The sequence below is a fragment of the Pogoniulus pusillus genome, chromosome 25 (assembly GCF_015220805.1).
Source record: "Pogoniulus pusillus isolate bPogPus1 chromosome 25, bPogPus1.pri, whole genome shotgun sequence".
In the NCBI taxonomy this organism is placed as follows: Eukaryota; Metazoa; Chordata; class Aves; order Piciformes; family Lybiidae; genus Pogoniulus; species Pogoniulus pusillus.
The window spans coordinates 7,233,526-7,249,299 of NC_087288.1; the positions used below are offsets into that span (position 1 = coordinate 7,233,526).

At 45.5% G+C, this 15,774-nt stretch overlaps 1 protein-coding gene across 2 annotated transcripts in view; it reads left to right on the forward strand.

The window, feature by feature from the left end:
• Positions 1-15,774, forward strand: part of FSHR (follicle stimulating hormone receptor) — a 326,011-nt gene that overhangs the window by 47,550 nt on the left and 262,687 nt on the right. For both annotated transcript variants that reach the window (XM_064164314.1, XM_064164315.1), the window contains exon 3: positions 5,066-5,302. The gene's annotated coding sequence lies outside the window, so the exon portion shown is untranslated. The remainder of the gene's footprint in view (positions 1-5,065; positions 5,303-15,774) is intronic.

The following is a 15,774-nucleotide window of genomic DNA, read 5'->3' on the forward strand; positions in this document are numbered from 1 at the left end:
TAAGCTTAATCAATGAGGAGTAGTCATTTGTGCACTGCAGAGATCTCTGTTGTGCAAGCAGCAGTGTGCAGCCACGTGCTGCAGTCTGGAGCTAACTTTAATCATTTGGTGGCTCTGGCTGTCCAGCATTGCCTGACCTTCATTTTTTCTTCCAGCAACATATGCTGGGACTTCTATTTTTAATTTCTTTCAGTTTCTGAAACAAATATACTTTGGGGGGGGTGTCAAAATTTGACATTACAAAGTACTACAGAGAGGCTAATGGTAAAATCATAAAACTACCTTGAAAACGCCAAGATGAAATCCTTTGAGCATTTTGTTAAAACATGTAAGAGCTACAACAAGGCTTATGAATACATGTTTTAAATGTCTCCTGAAAGTCCTAAGTGGGATCAGTATAATGGCCTCGTTTTCTGAGATACAGTGTTGATATGGAACTGCTGTATGTACAGTGCATTTGCACATCCAGACGTAATGGTGACCTTTGCTGGAAGCAACACTTGCTGAATTGGAAATAATATTTCTCCCTGGAAGCAACATTCCCTTTTGCCATGTAGTGATAGGATGAGAGGCAACAGCATTAAGGTTGAGGAGTGCTGAGTACAGGGACACAACCACTTCCCTATTCCTGCTGGCTGGACTACTCCTGCTGGCTGGACCACTCCTGATCCAGGCCAGGATGTTTTTGTCCTTCTTGGCCACACGGGCTCCTTCTTTCACGGAATGAAGTTCCTCTGATTCACAGCCTGTCCCTGCCTGATGCTGGTTAAATCAAGGCGAAATTGTTGAGGACAAAGAGCAGCACATCAACTGTGTTGTCTCAAGCTGAAGGCTTCCAGCTCTTTCAGCCTCCTTGCTTGTCTTAGCGCCACAGCTCTTACCTGACTTCAAACCTGGAGGTTTTGATTTGTGCAGAGTCTAACTCCTTTCTTGTCCATGGCAGGGGCTGGCTGAAGCCTGGAAGGGCCTGTGCAGTAAATGCTGAGCTGGGATTAGGCTAGGTTTTATGAGACAAAACATCTTTTGATCACCATTAGCATCCTGCACACTTCTGTGTTGGTTTTGGTTGTTTTGTGGTGTGTGAGGTTTTTATAATAAAGGCACATTTTGCTGCTACATTTAAGCTGTGATATAATGGCTCAGCTTTCATTCTCTTCCACGATAGTAACCTCAGAAGGAGAGAAAAACACTGTGAAAATGAATTGGACCAAGTGTGTGTATGGCTTGCTACACAGAGGGCTATTATTTCTCACCACATGTGTATCTACCATTAAAAAAGTTTTAAGGATAATGTGTAAAAAAAAAAGGAAGAAACAAAAAAAAAAAGAGAAGAGATGACAGCTGCCAAAGGCATTTTAAGATTAACTACCATAATTGCACTTCCAGATGGAGGGAAGTTCAGAAACAACTTACTGTTTTCTGACCTGAGGGTGGTAAAGGTGATGTAGTTAGTGTCTGGAAGAAGCATTTCTTTCTTTGTTCAGTAACTCTGTGTTTATTCCTTCTCTACTTGCCAGTTTATTCCTGCAGCAGTGGCACTGGCACAGCATCTGGAGGGACCTGTTTATCTGTTATGGAGAGATAAGATTACATCGTGGAGGATGCTGAGTGAGGGCAGGGGAATTGAGGCAAGGGAAGGGGGCAGCAAGTACAAATAGTGAGAGGAGCACAAGCACCTACTTCTCAAAATGAATCCTTGCGTTTGCAAACTTATTAAAAGCCAAGTGAGTTTATTGAGGTGAGGAACAGTCCTAAGTGGAACTCCACTGGAGGTGATAAGAAGTGCCTCTTTGGATAGATGAGAGTTTAGATATGGTTGTTCTTTTGGGAGGATCGTTTTTTGGCCGTCGTGGGAAGATGAAAGCTGATGCTCAAATATCTCTCCTGTGTTGCCTGAAAGATCTCTGCTTAGATTAAATTAAATAATAGTAGTGTAAGCTCTGCCCTGGTGAGGCTGCATGTGGAGTATTGTGTCAAGTTCCGAGCCACTCAGTTCAAGAAGGACCTCTTGACTGCTTGAAAGAGTCTAGCACAAAGCCACAAAGATAGTGGCTTTCTGAAGGTAGTGGAACCATCTTCTCGCTGAGGAGAAGCTGAGTATTGCAAGAATATTGATGAAAAAGGGCGATAAAAACAGCACAGACACCCTTGAATTGAAACTTTACCTCACTCCAGTTCTGTGCAGTTGCATTTCAGCATCACCTCTGGCTGCTGTGAAGTGTGCCACTCTTGAGACCTCTTTGTGTGATCCTATAAGAAAATGAACACCAATAGGTGCTATGGTCACCTGAAGGGTATTCCCTAAAGCATTAGTAACTTTGCAGTGATCTTCCTGTGCTGTATTCCAATTGTGATGATGCAGATTTGTATCTTTACAGTTATGCTGTGGAGACTTTTAATCACAAGCTGTCGTGTTGGTTTCAGATGTTAGATGTTTGTAAATCCTTTGCAAAGCACCTTTAAAGAAAAGGCATCCCTGAATGTGATAAATAGTAGATATGTGAATCATAAAACCAGTTGTCTCAGTTGGAAGGGACCTCCAAACATCATCCAATCCCTTCTGCAGTTGTCAAGAGCATCCTCAACAAGATCAGGCTGCCCAGAACCCTGTTGAGCCTCACCTTGAATATTTCCAGGAATGGGGCCCCAACCACCTGCCTGGGGCAATCTGTTCTGATGTACCACTACCCACACTTATTCCTAACATCCAATCTGAATCTGCTTTTCTCTAGTTGGAAGCTGTTGCCCCTCATTCCATCACTGCAGTCCTTTATGAGCAGTCTCTCTCCATCTTTCTTGTAGGCCTCCCTCAGGTACTGCAATGTCATTGTTAGGTCTGCAACCTAATAGAACCATAGAATCAACCAGGTTGGGAGAGACCTCCAAGATCATCCAGTCCAACCTAGCACCCAGCCCTGTCCAATCAACTACACCATGGCACTAAGTGCCTCATGCAGGCTTTTCTTCAACACCTCTAGGGAGAGTGCCCTTCTCTGGAGTCATTCCAGTATCTCAACATCTCTCTTGAATTGATGGTCACTGAACTGGACACAGCACTCAAAGTGTGGCCTGACCTTTGTTGAGTACAGGGAAAGAATAACTTCCCTTGTCCTACTGACCACGCTGTTCCTGATCCAGGCCAGGATGCCATTGGCTCTCCTGAGCACACTGCTGCTCAGGTTGTCTGGGGCTCTGAGCCATCTGCTCTAGTCGAAGATGCTGCCTGCAGGGGAGGTTGGACTAAATCCACTTCAAAGGTCCCTCCCAACCTAAATGATTCTTTTGTTCTGAGACTGCTTAATGCACCACTGAGCGACGTGGGTGAGTCAGAAGAACGCAGCACACACCTTGCAAACTGTTGTACAGAAAGTCTGGGTTTACAGTTTCCTTTCCTGAGAAATGATAGTTTACCAGCTGAAGCTGTGCTAAATTATGGAAGAGAAAATCAAGTGCTATAATTGTGGGTGTTTATCACAGTAACAGTTTGGGGTTTGGGGTTTTGTTTTTTTTTTTCCTCCTTCTATTCCTAGAAATTTGATCTGAACAGGGTAAATCTGTGCCCACAATACAAATGAGATCATCTGCAAATGAAGTAAATGGAAGAGACACTTTTTATGGCTTTGTTTTATAACACCTCTATTTGAGTCCTTAGTTTTTGCTTTTCTCAAATGCCATCATGTTAAAGCAGATACAGTATTAACAGCTCCTCCATTCAAGGACTTGTAGGAGAACCAGACAGTAAAACTTCTCTGACCACCAGTTATGTCAGAAGAGTTGTAGAGCATAAACTCTCATTAGTCATCTTCATCATCATCATCATCACAGACTGGCTTGAGCTGGAAGAGGCTCTAATGATCATCTAATTGCAACCCCCCCTGCCATGAGCAGGGACATCTTCCACTAGAGCAGGTTGCTGATGGCCTCATCTGACCTGGCATGAGGGGGCATCCACAACCTCCCTGGGCAACCTGTGCCAGTGTCTCACTACCCTCAGTAGAAAGTTTAGAGTCAAATGCCTTTCACACGTGTGAGGAAACTTCAACTGATTCCTTTTTCTTTGCTGTAGGATGTTCCTTGCTGCTTGAGCCAGGCTGCTAAGGGTTTGGTTTGGGTTTTTTGTGATAAGTCATAGCTAAAGGAGGAACATGGAGCTGTACACAGCTCTATTCAAATCATGCTCATCTTTCTACCTCTGGGGAGCTTGCTTGTTATGGAGACTTGCAAGTCATAAATAGGACATCATGTAATGAGCTTCATTGCAAAGATAAGGCAGAAATATTTTCTCTGTGGGGACAGAATCCTTAAAAAGAGCTTTTACATTTTCCTCCTTCACTACATACTTTTGCTATTCCCTGTCTTGAGTAGCCAAAGGAGGGTGGAACCCAGCTCTTCACTGCTCCTTTCCCCTGCTTCAGCAGCATGGCAGTTTGTTCATGAGGAGAAGGAGTAATTTCTCTTAACCAAGGTTATCATTTGAGAAGCCATGCAGAGTCAGCATAACATTGACACAAAGGATGAGGGCTGCCTCCCTCAGTGTAAAACACTGAAACTATGGGAGAGAGACCAAAGATGCTGGTGGGACTGGAGCATTTCTCTTACAAGAGGACTTTGAGAGACTTGAGGCTGTTTAGCCTGGAGAAGAGCAGCCTGAGAAGGGATATTTTCAATGCTTATAAATATCTGAAGGGCAGAGATCAAGAGGAGGGAGTTGGGCTCTTTTCAGTGGTGCCCAGTGATAGGATAAGGGGCAAGAGATACAAACTAGAATACTTGAATTTAAGGTGAAACTTCTTTACTTTGGGTGTGGCAAGGCACTGAAAAGAACTTCCCAGAGATTGTGGAGTCTCAATCTCTGGAGACTTTCAAAACATGCCTGGAAGTGTTCCTGTGCAGTCTGCTCTCGACAAACCTGCTTTAGCAAGTCCAAGCAGGGGCTTGGACTAGATGATCTCCAGAGGTCACTTAACCCCCCTACCATTCTGTGATTCATCATGCCAGAAGCAGAGGAGAAAACTAGTTGTGACTTGAAGATAGATGCCTTATCTTCCCTTTTTTCCTTTTCCAGGTGTCCTGTGCAATGATTATGGAAGGCAAAATCATTCCAGTTTTGCAGACTTCCTTTTCCCTAATGTGACTGGTCCCACAGTCTGAGGCACAGAGCAGAAGGAAATAACAAAAGGTATCCTGGAGAGGACGAACGCTGATCAGAGCTCAGTGATGGAGCATGGATGCAGCAGTTACCCAGGACATTTTAACAGCCATGATGAAGTCAGACACCAACGTACACGTAGCCCACCCTAAGGTAGGTGTCAATCATAAGTGCTTAAGAACATCATGATTAGTTTCTGCACAGCTGTAATAGATGATGGGCAGCGAGAGGAGCACTGCGACCTGAATGCTGCTTCTGATGTTACCACTGCCTTGCTGAGTGATCCTGAGCTTGTTACTCCCTCCCTGGGACAGTTTCCCTTCTCACTCTCCATTTTTTGGTGTTTTTTCTTTGTCATTATAAGTCTGGACAGGAAGGGTGGCCTCTTGCTGTGCCTTGGGAATATAGCAGTCTTAACTTCTGTTTTACCTATGGTCTCCTGTCCTGCTGTAATCTTGTCATTCCTCACATCTGTAGTGATAACACTTCTGTGGAATGCAGTCCAGAGCAACAAAGCTGATGAAGAGCCTGGGGAACAGATCTTGTAAGAAATGGTTGAGGGAACTGGGGTTGTTTAGTCTGGAAGAGGCTGAAGGGAGACCTCACCGCTCTCTACAACTCCCTGAAAGAGGGTTGAAGTGAGATAGGGGCTGATCTCTTCTCTCTAATATCAAGTGACAGAACTAAAGTAGATGACCTCAAGTTACACCAGGCAAGGTTTTGGTCAGATATTAGGAAAAACAAATTTCCCTGCAAGAGTGGTCAGGCACTGGAACAGGCTGCCCAGGGAAATGGTAGAGTCACCAAACCTGCAGGTGTTAAAAAAATGTGGAGACATAGCACTTGGGGACATGGTTTAATGGCCACGGTGGTGTTGGATTGATGTTTGGGCTCTATGGTATTGTTTTAGAGGCTTTTTCCAACCTGAACAATTCTATGTACCCAACACTGGTCAGGCCACACCTTGAGTACTGTGCTCTGTTCTGAGCCCCTCGATTCAAGAGAGATGTTGAGATACTGGGACGTATCCAGAGAAGGGCGACAAAGCTGTTGCTGCTTACAACTACCTGAAGGGAGGTTGTACCAGGTGGGGTTGGTCTCTTTTGCCAGGCAACCAGCAACAGAACAAGGGGACACAGTCTCAAGTTGTGCTGGGGGAGGTCTAGGCTGGATGTTAGGAGGAAGTTGTTGTCAGAGAGAGTGATTGGCATTGGAATGGGCTGCCCAGGGAGGTGGTGGAGTCACTGTCCCTGGAGGTGTTGAAGCAAAGCCTGCATGAGGCGCTTAGTGCCATGGTCTGGTTGATTGTCTAGGGCTGGGTGCTAGGTTGGACTGGATGATCTTGGAGGTCTCTTCCAACCTGGTTGATTCGATGATACTGCTAATAGATTATTCACACCATTGTTTATCTAAACTCTTGAAGATTTGTTTGTGAAGCAGTTGATAGGAGCAGCAAAGTACTAAAAAGTTCCCTAGATCATCTACAGACATGAAGTAAACATAAATCATAGAACAATAAAGTCTTAATTTTTAATGTTTTTCCTTTTCTTGCTTGGGTGATGGATTTTATTCCTTCCTCTTAAAGTTCTCGTGAAGGTTGACTGTTGCACACAGCCTCAATTAGGAGAACATACTTTGTTGCTATAGCAATTCTTTCTCACTCTGATATTTTATTGCACTTAGATGCTGCTGGGGGAAAAAAAGGCAGAAAAAAAGGGAAAAATAAGCAACCCCTCAGAAAAAAAAAGCATCCCTGACCTCCTCACAAATGGTCAGCCTCCCTGATCTCTTATTTCTGAGCAACTTCTAACTACATCTCACAGCAATCTATATTCTGGTAAACACTTTGTGCTAGGCACTATCAGAAAAGGTTTATCATTGCTTTCTAAGTGGCACACTGCACACAGCAGGACATGCTGCAGCACAGTGTCTGACATAGCAGATATAGATTACTGCAAAGATAAATTCATCCTTTTTGATCTGAACATTTCACCCAGCTCCAATTTGAAGTCTTGATATCAGTCTGTCAAGCAAAGGGGCTGTTTTTAAGGAAGGGAAAGAGTTATCAAGGGTTTCCTCAAAGTTCTTTGCAGAATGGTTTCTACAAGAGCAGAGATATCTCCTTACTGGGGGGGGGAATAGAGGGCTCATCAAAAGTGCTGGACTAAAATTCCTGTAGACATGAAGCCTCTGTTCAACATCAGACACTGAGCAGAGACTTCACATTTTTTCTCTGTCAAAACCAGATGCTCAAACCCTCAAATAATCAGGCAAGGATAGGTCATTAATTCTGTCTTCTGCCGACTGCAGGAGACTGTGCTTTCCCACCCAGGATGTCATCAGCACTCTCCTGGGAGCAGGTGTTTATGTGGGGTGGGACTGGCTGTGCTCTCCTGGCTGTGTAACTCACCTGAGAATGGGAGAGAGGGCAGTTTTCTGTGAGGGGAAGAGAGAAGCCAAGCGCAGCACCCTTGACAGAAGGATAGAATGCACTGGCTTGGAAAGGACTTCTAAAGATCATCTTGTCCAAACCCCCTGCAGTAAGTAGGAACATCCCCAATTACCACAAGATTGCTCAGAGCCCTGTCAAGCCTGACCTTGTATGTCTCCAAGGATGGGGCTTCTAGTACCTCCCCTGGCAACCTGTTCCAAGGTTTCTCCATCCTCATAGTAAAGAAGTTGAACTCTTTTTCCACCTTCCCTGGTCCTGAAGGTGACACCATTCTCAAAGGTAAGGCAGCCTCTAGAAATAGTTGTCCACCACATTGGGGTACATGGCTAACACAGTCCACCTTCCAAGAGAAGGGGACAGACAACACAAGGTTAGCAGCAGTGGCAAAATCCTTTCCTCTGCCCTTAGCTGCCCAAGTGGATAAAGCAAATGGGATGAAAAAGAGATCAGGAGAGCTGACCCCATGGGCAAAGCATTATTTTCAGCCTCAGCAGGTTCTGGGGGTTTCCTGCTGCTAGATAACAACATTGAGGGCAGCATAAAAGGATGACTGCGCTTAGCAGCATCTGCATGCCTGTTGCTGGGCTGGGCAGGGCAGGCAGGAGCCTGCAGCTTTGTTGTTCTTTGGTGGATTGAGTGGGGCTGGCCATGCCCTGCTCCTTCTTCCCCTCTGCATTGCTGCTGGGAAACGTTTCCACCAGCGCAGCTAGGGAAGGATCGCAGTGCTCCTCTGTGCTGGCACAACCTCTCACCTCCTTCTCTGCACCTGCATTACAGCTCCTCAAGGAGACACAAATGAAAAAAGAGCTATTTCACAGTCCAGTGACTGTGAGAGGCTGTGTAGCCAGAGGGCAAGATGTGAGGGCGTGATGGGGGAAGGCAGCACACAAGGTCGGCTGCTGCAAGACTGGAAAGCAGGGAGGAAAAGCTGGAGGAGCAGATTTTGCTGCCTGCTTTGCACTGTGCTCTTGCTGCATGTGGCTTTGTCTTGTCAGGGACCTCCTGTGCATCCCAGTGCAGAGTCTTGGGTGCAGAAGAACACGTCTGAGGGGAAGCAGAGGCAAAACCAGTGGGTGGATGTGACAGCAGTATCCAGATGGACTCATCAGGCTTTGAAATTTTGATTTTTAATTTTTAAATGTTTGAAGTTAAGCTTGAGGAAGGACAGATTTAGACTGCAGATTAAGAAGAAATTCTTTTCAGTGAGGGTGGGGAGGCACTGGAACAGGTTGCCCACGGAGATTGTGGATGCCCCCTCCCTGGAGGTGTTCAAGGCCAGTTTGGATATGGAGCCCTAAGCAGCCTGGGCTAGCGGAAGTTGTCCTTGTGCATGGCATGGAGCTTGGAACTAAATGATCTTCAAGGTCCCTTCCAACCTAAGCCATTCTATGAATCTATGAATGATTGCTGCTACCTCACTAGCAGCCGTAGAGCTCCCACAGAGACTCATTCCCTAGGAAAAGAACTGTCTTTGGTATCAGGTTGCCTACTATAGGCTCTTTCCCAGCAGGCTTGTCTGGTATTCACCATCCAACAGATGCTGGTGGTTGAAGCCATGAGGTGAGGGGGTTTTAACTAAGCACCAGCTCCCTCAATCTTTTCCATCTGGTAGAAGAAATGAACTTTAGTTACTTTTTATTATTCATAAGGGTCAGAGCTGAGATTCAGGCTATTTGATTTCACAGCTTTACCGTTGCTTTCCTGCTGCACTCTACAATGAATTGCTGTGATTTTGATCTTTTTTTCTTTCTTCCTTTTCTTTTTTTTTCTTTTTTGTATTTTTTTTCTTCTTCCTTTTTTTTTTTTCCTTTGGCAAGTAAATTCTAACTGCATTCTCTAGGGAACATTAACCCCCACACATACCATTTTAGATGGCAGCCATATTAAATAAAAACACTGTCTGCTAGGGAGGGCTGTCTGCTATAATCTGTTGTGTAAGAATCGTGAGAGTTGGATTTCTTTGAGCTGCTGGGAAGCACAGGCTTTTAAGTTCTCTCTCTTTTTTTTTCCTGCTTTATTTTTTTCTTTTATGAATTTATTTACATACCTTCCCAGACTTGCCAGGAACTTTCTTGTTGTGTGTTTCCATGGGGGATTTCACTTAGATAAAAAGAGAAAGAAAACCAAAAGAAAGCCTTTGCAAACCCAAAAGCTCTGCTATTTTAGCTTGCTGTTTTTCTTGTCCATCAGAGCAGTTTTATTCCTTCACGTAGACAATCTCATCAAACCCAGTGTAACACTATTTATGAGGCTGGTCAGGGACCATTTCACAATCATAAATGTGACCAATCAAAATCCAAAGAAGGAATAATAATGCCATAATTCAGAACATAATATGTGTAGTTAATATCTGCCTCAGTGACTGTGTGTGGCTACCTGCCACGGTGCCTTTACAACTTAGTGCTGTAAACATAGAATGGCTTAGGTTAGAAAGGACCTCAGAGATCATCTGCTCCAAATCCTCTACCTGGGCAGGGATGACTCTCAACTAGACTTGGTTGCTCAAGGCCTCATCCAATTTGACCTTGAACATCTCCAAAGAGGAGGCATCTGCAACCTATTATAGAGTTCTTCATCCTCTTCTGTAGGGTGATGAGACTCCAGAATAGGTTGCCCAGGGTGGCTGTGGATAATTCTCCCTGGGGTATTTCAAGAGCATCTTGAATGAGGTTTGGAGCATATGATCTCTGAGGTCTCTTCTAACCTAAGCCATTCTGTGATTAGGCACTGGAATAGAGAGGTTGTGGAGGATCCAAACCCAAAAGTGTTCTAAGAGCAGGTTGGATAAGGGACTTGAGCACCTTGGTCTAGCAAGAGGAGAGGTTCTGCAGTGAGGATCGCACACATCCTTTTTGTTAGGATGTGGTGCTTGGGGATATGGTTTAGGATGAACCTCATAGAGTAGGAATATCAGTTGGACTTGGGGATCTAGAGGGTCTTTTCCAGATAGAATGTTTCTGTAGCTCTGTGATCATTTGACTATGGCCAGCACCATGCCATTTAACTGAGCGTCTTCAGTGTTGTGTTCAGAGCTGTAGTTCACTCTCATCTCAAGGTCTTTCCACTCTGATTCTGCATCAAATGCAAGAATTTTAAGTCAAGGATATTATCCCAAAGGCAAGTCCCCAGGCATTGCCCACAACAAGAGAAAGCATCCTCCTAAGAAATTTTGTGCTTGCAGTCTGTCATCAGTTAAATTGTGGGAGGGGACAAAATGAAGTCCAGTGACCTTTGCATGAAAAACACAGCCAAGATCAAGTTTGCTTTTAGTTGGCTAAAAGGGACAAGTAAGAAAGTTCAAAGGAACAATGTAATTTGCAGCAAGCACTAAGAAAAAGCTCCTTAATAAATGCCACACGACAGCTGCAAAACAGCAACAGCAAGTGCCCAGCTGCCACTGAGTTTCATGCTAGATAATGTAAAGGTGATAAACTGATTTAATGCCCAAGTAATTAACAGTGAAGTATTTTTAATATGACAACTGGCCCTGAGCTGTGAATGCTGCTGCTGCACTAGCAGCTGAACAGCTCTAACACTGTCTGGTAGGTGGGGGTTGTTTGGTTTTTATTTTTACTGTGAAATGTCTTTGATTTTAGTTTGCTGTGAAGGGGCAAAGAAGTCAGCAGATATAAAATATCCCCTAGTTTATAGAATGAACTATCCATTTGTATCATAGTCATAGAATGGCTTAGATTGGAAGGGACCTAAGAGATCATAGAATCAACCAGATTGGAAGAGACCTCCAAGATCATCCAGTCCAACCTAACACCCAGCCCTAGCCAATCAACTAGACCATGGCACTAAGTGCCTCAGCCAGGCTTTTCTTGAACACCTCCAGGCACTGCCACTCCACCACCTCCCTGGGCAGCCCATTCCAATGCCAATCACCCTCTCTGCCAACAACTTCTTCCTAACATCCAGCCTAGACCACTCCCGGCACAACTTGAGACTGTGTCCCCATGTTCTGTTTCTGGTTGCCTGGCAGAAGAGTCCAACCCCTACCTGGCTACAGCCTCCCTTCAGGTAGTTGTAAGCAGCAATGAGGTCACCCCTGGGCCTCCTCTTCTCCAGGCTCGACACCCCCAGCTCCCTCAGCCTCTCCTCACAGGGCTGTGTTCCAGACCCCTCACCAGCTTTGTTGCCCTTCTCTGGACTTATTGCAGCACCTCAACACCTCTGTTGAATTGAAGAGCTCAGAACTGGACACAGCATTCAAGGTGTGGCCTGACCAGTGCTGAGTACAGGAGCAGAATAACCTCCCTTGTCCTACTGACCACACAGTTCCTGATGCAGGCCAGGATGTCATTGGCTCTCTTGGCCACCTGGGCACACTGCTGGCTCATGTTCAGCTACTATCTACCAGTACCCCCAGGTCTACTTGAACCCCCTTGCCACGGGCAGGGACACCTCTGAACTAGACTCGGCTGCTAAAGGCCTCATCCAACCTGGCCTCAAACTCTCAAAGATCAACTCTAACCCTGCTCTCTCTCAGCTTCAAACCATTCTCCCTTGTCCTGTCACTACACATTCTTAAGAAGTGTTGCTCTGCAGCCCTCCTCTAGGATCCCTTCAGCTATTGGAAGCCAGCTCTAAGGTCTCAAGGCTGAACAACCCCAGCTCCCTCAGCCTATCCTCACAGCAGAGGTGCTCCAGCCCTTGGATCATCTTTGTAGCCTTTTCTGGACTCATTCCAACAGCTCTGTGTCCTCCTTGTGCTGGGGACACCAGAACTGGATGCGATGCAGTGCACAATGAACCTTGTAGAATAGGGTTATTGGTTGGACTTGGTGATCTTGAGGATCTTTCCCAACCTGGATGTTTCTGTGGTTGTGTGAACGATGGCCTGCTATTCATTGTTTGAACTGCCTTCTAGGCTGCAGTTTTCTGTGTTCTGTTCCAGAAATAATATCTCCAAGCTCTCATGTATCCCTTTGTAGGAAAGGCAAGAAGCAGTAACAGAAAGTGTTTCTCCTTATAGCATAGAACAGCCTGGTTTAACAGATATGTTGAGAGTGCTTTGAAACGATGCTTACATAATATGAGACTCTGTTTTCATCTCAGTACAGGCCCATCAGAAAAATCTGTCTCTCAGAACAAGCTATTCAGCTGAATATTTAGAAGGTAGCTCCTTAAAACTGTATTTGCATTTTTAAGCCTTGTGAAGCAAAGGCAAGTGGAAGGTGTAGGTTTCAAGGTTTGAAAGGATATGATAATTTAAGTTGGATCCACTGCATTCAAATCCTTGCACATTAAGGTCTGAGGTGCAATCAACATGCAGCAATCCAGTGAACACCATGCAGGAAATGGATATGGAATTGGCTGGATGGCTGCAGTCAGAGAGTTGCAGTCAGTGGCTTGATGTCCAAATGGAGAGCAGTGACAAGTGATGTCCTTCTGGGGCTAGTACTGGGACTAGTACTGCTTAACGTCTGTCAGTGACGTGGACAGTGGGACAGAGGCACCCTCAGCAGGTTTGCAGGTAGCAGCAAGCTGTGTGGTCTGGATGACACACTGAAGGGAAAGGATCCATCCAGAGGCATTCAGATAAGCTTGAGAGGTGGGCCCCCAACTGAAGTTCAACAAAGCTGAGTGAAAGGTCCTGCACCTGGGTCAGGGCAGTCTCAGCACAAATCCAGGCTGGGTGAGCACTTAGGTGTCAGTTGATGACAAACTCCCCATGAGCCAGCAATGGTCGCTGACAGCCCAGAAGGCAGCTGTGTGCTGGGCTGCATTTAAATCAGTGAGAGCAGAGGGGATTCTGCCCCTCTGTTCTGCTCTGCTGACATCCCACCTGAAGCACTCTGTCTAGTTCCCCAGAATAAGAAAGACATGAAATTCCTGAAGTGGGTTCAGAGGTGGCCAGGAAGATGATCATAGGGCTGGAGGACCTCCCCTATGGGGACAGGCTAAGAAAGTTGGGGCCGTTGAAAGATCTAGATGATCTTTAAGGTCTCTTCCAACCCTAAACCATTCTATGAATCTGTGATGCTGTTACTCTGTGCTGTTGAGGAGTTGTATGTGTCACAGGCTGACATAACAAACCATCAGTTTCCATCAGAACAGAAATACCTGCTGCTGCAGCAGCACGGAATCCAAATGGATTGCATCGCTCTGTTGCAACATTTTTCTTGTTCTCTGGGGATTTGGAGCACAGTTTGTCTTCCTTTAATTTTTATGAGTGCTTTGGGGCTTTTATCTCACTTGGCATAGTGAGGTATAGCAAGACTTCAGTTGTGATTCCATACCCTATGTTTTCAGAGAAAATAATGCAGAAAGAAAAATAGCATCTGGCAAAGGACTCCCTTTCTGCCAGCACAGCACATCAGCTGGAGTTGCCCGAACCCTGCGCTCGGGGGCTCAGCTCCATCTCTGTTTGCTCTCTGGGAGCTGCAGAAACTGATGGCTAGAAAACTTGTGATGGCTTCCTCAGGGCCATGAATTCCTCATGACTCTGCATGGCAGAAACGTGGTGGGTATGTGTCTCAGGTTTCCCATATTCATCAACTGGAGCAGAATAGGAGTTGGGTGAGATTCTGGGTAGCTGAAAGAAACTCCAGCACAGGGGAATTGTAGGGCCACTGATACAGGGCTCTAAGACCTTTGTATCCCTATTCCCTGCTGTTGATCAGTGGCAAATGCCTGACTCCTCATTTTCCAGAACAGAAAGTTCTCCTTCCATTCCTCCTGGTTCAGAACCAGGGACTGTCCTCTGTAATACCTTTATCAGTGATCTGTATAATGGGAGTGAGGAGACCATCAGTAAGTTTGCAGGTGACACCAAGCTGGGTGACCAGGTCAATCTTCTAGAGGGTAAGGAAGCTTACAGCAGGATCTGGACAGGTTAGAGTCATGGGCCAAGGCTAATCATATGACGTTCAACAAGGTCAAGTGCCAGGTCCTGCACCTGGGTCACAACAACCCCATGGTAAGTTACAGACCTGGGGATATGAGGTTGGAAAGATGTAATTTTGAGAGGAACCTGGGGCTGTTTGTTGAAGGTTGACTGAATATATGCCAGCAGTGCCAGGGTGGCCAAGAAAGCCAATGGCATCCTGGCTGGTGTCAGAAACAGGGTGGCCAGCAGGAACAGGGAGGTGATCATCACCCTGTTCTCAGCACTGGTAAGGCCACACCTTGAGTGTTGTATTCAGTCCTGGGTCCCTCACTACAGGAAGGACATTGAGGGGTGGAGCATGTCCAGAGAAGGGCAACAAAGCTGGAGAAGGGCTTGGAGCACCTGGCCTACAAGGAGGGGCTGAGTGAGCTGGGGGTTGTTCAGTCTGGAGAAGATGAGGCTAAGGGCAGACCTCATTGTTCTCTACAGCTACCTGAAGGGAAGGTGCACCCATGAGGGGGCAGCTTCTTCTCCTTCGTGTCAGGAGCAGAGCAAATGGCTCCAAGCTGTGCCAGGGGGAGTTTAGGTTGGATGCTAGGAAATATTTCTTCACTGGAAGGATTCTTAATCATTGAAATGGTCTGCCCAGGGCAGTGGTGGAGTCACCACCCGAGAAGTGTACAAGTAGCAGGCCTGGGGCTTAGGGACATGGTTTAAGTGTTGACACTTCAGTACTGTGTTGAAGGTTGGGCTGCATGATCTTAGAGGTCTTTTCCAATCAGTGATTCTGATCTCCTAGAAAACTCTCTTTCAAGTAAGACTCAGGTCATTATAATGTTCCCTAGCCCTTGGCCTAAAGAATATATAAATACAGAGATATAAGAGCCCATCTTTTACCAAGCAAAATGGCTTCATCTTCCTTCTGCACCTTTTTATGCCAGTGAATAGAGTGGAATACAAAATATATTCTGAATGTTGTTTCCCATAATAGGCTTCTGAGAATTCCTTGTTCTAAACATACTTCTTCATTGTATAATACCTCTTCAAATATAGGCTAAAAAATTGAGAAGCAGTACTGAGGATATCGAGATTCATGAAGGCAAAAATAGGAAAGAGCATGAGAAGTGAGAAGGAAATTGAAAGATGTTGGAGTGATGCCTGTTAACATTGAGTTGGTCTGTAGCTGGGCCCATGGATTGCAGGCCTGAGCAATCAGTGTTCTCCTTTAGGGGATGAAATCAGACTTCCTCTCTGAAGCTCACGTGTGAAATTGTTTCTCATGTCAAATCCCACTTCACATGTCAATGCTAAAAATAAATACAGGGTCTGTCTGCAGTG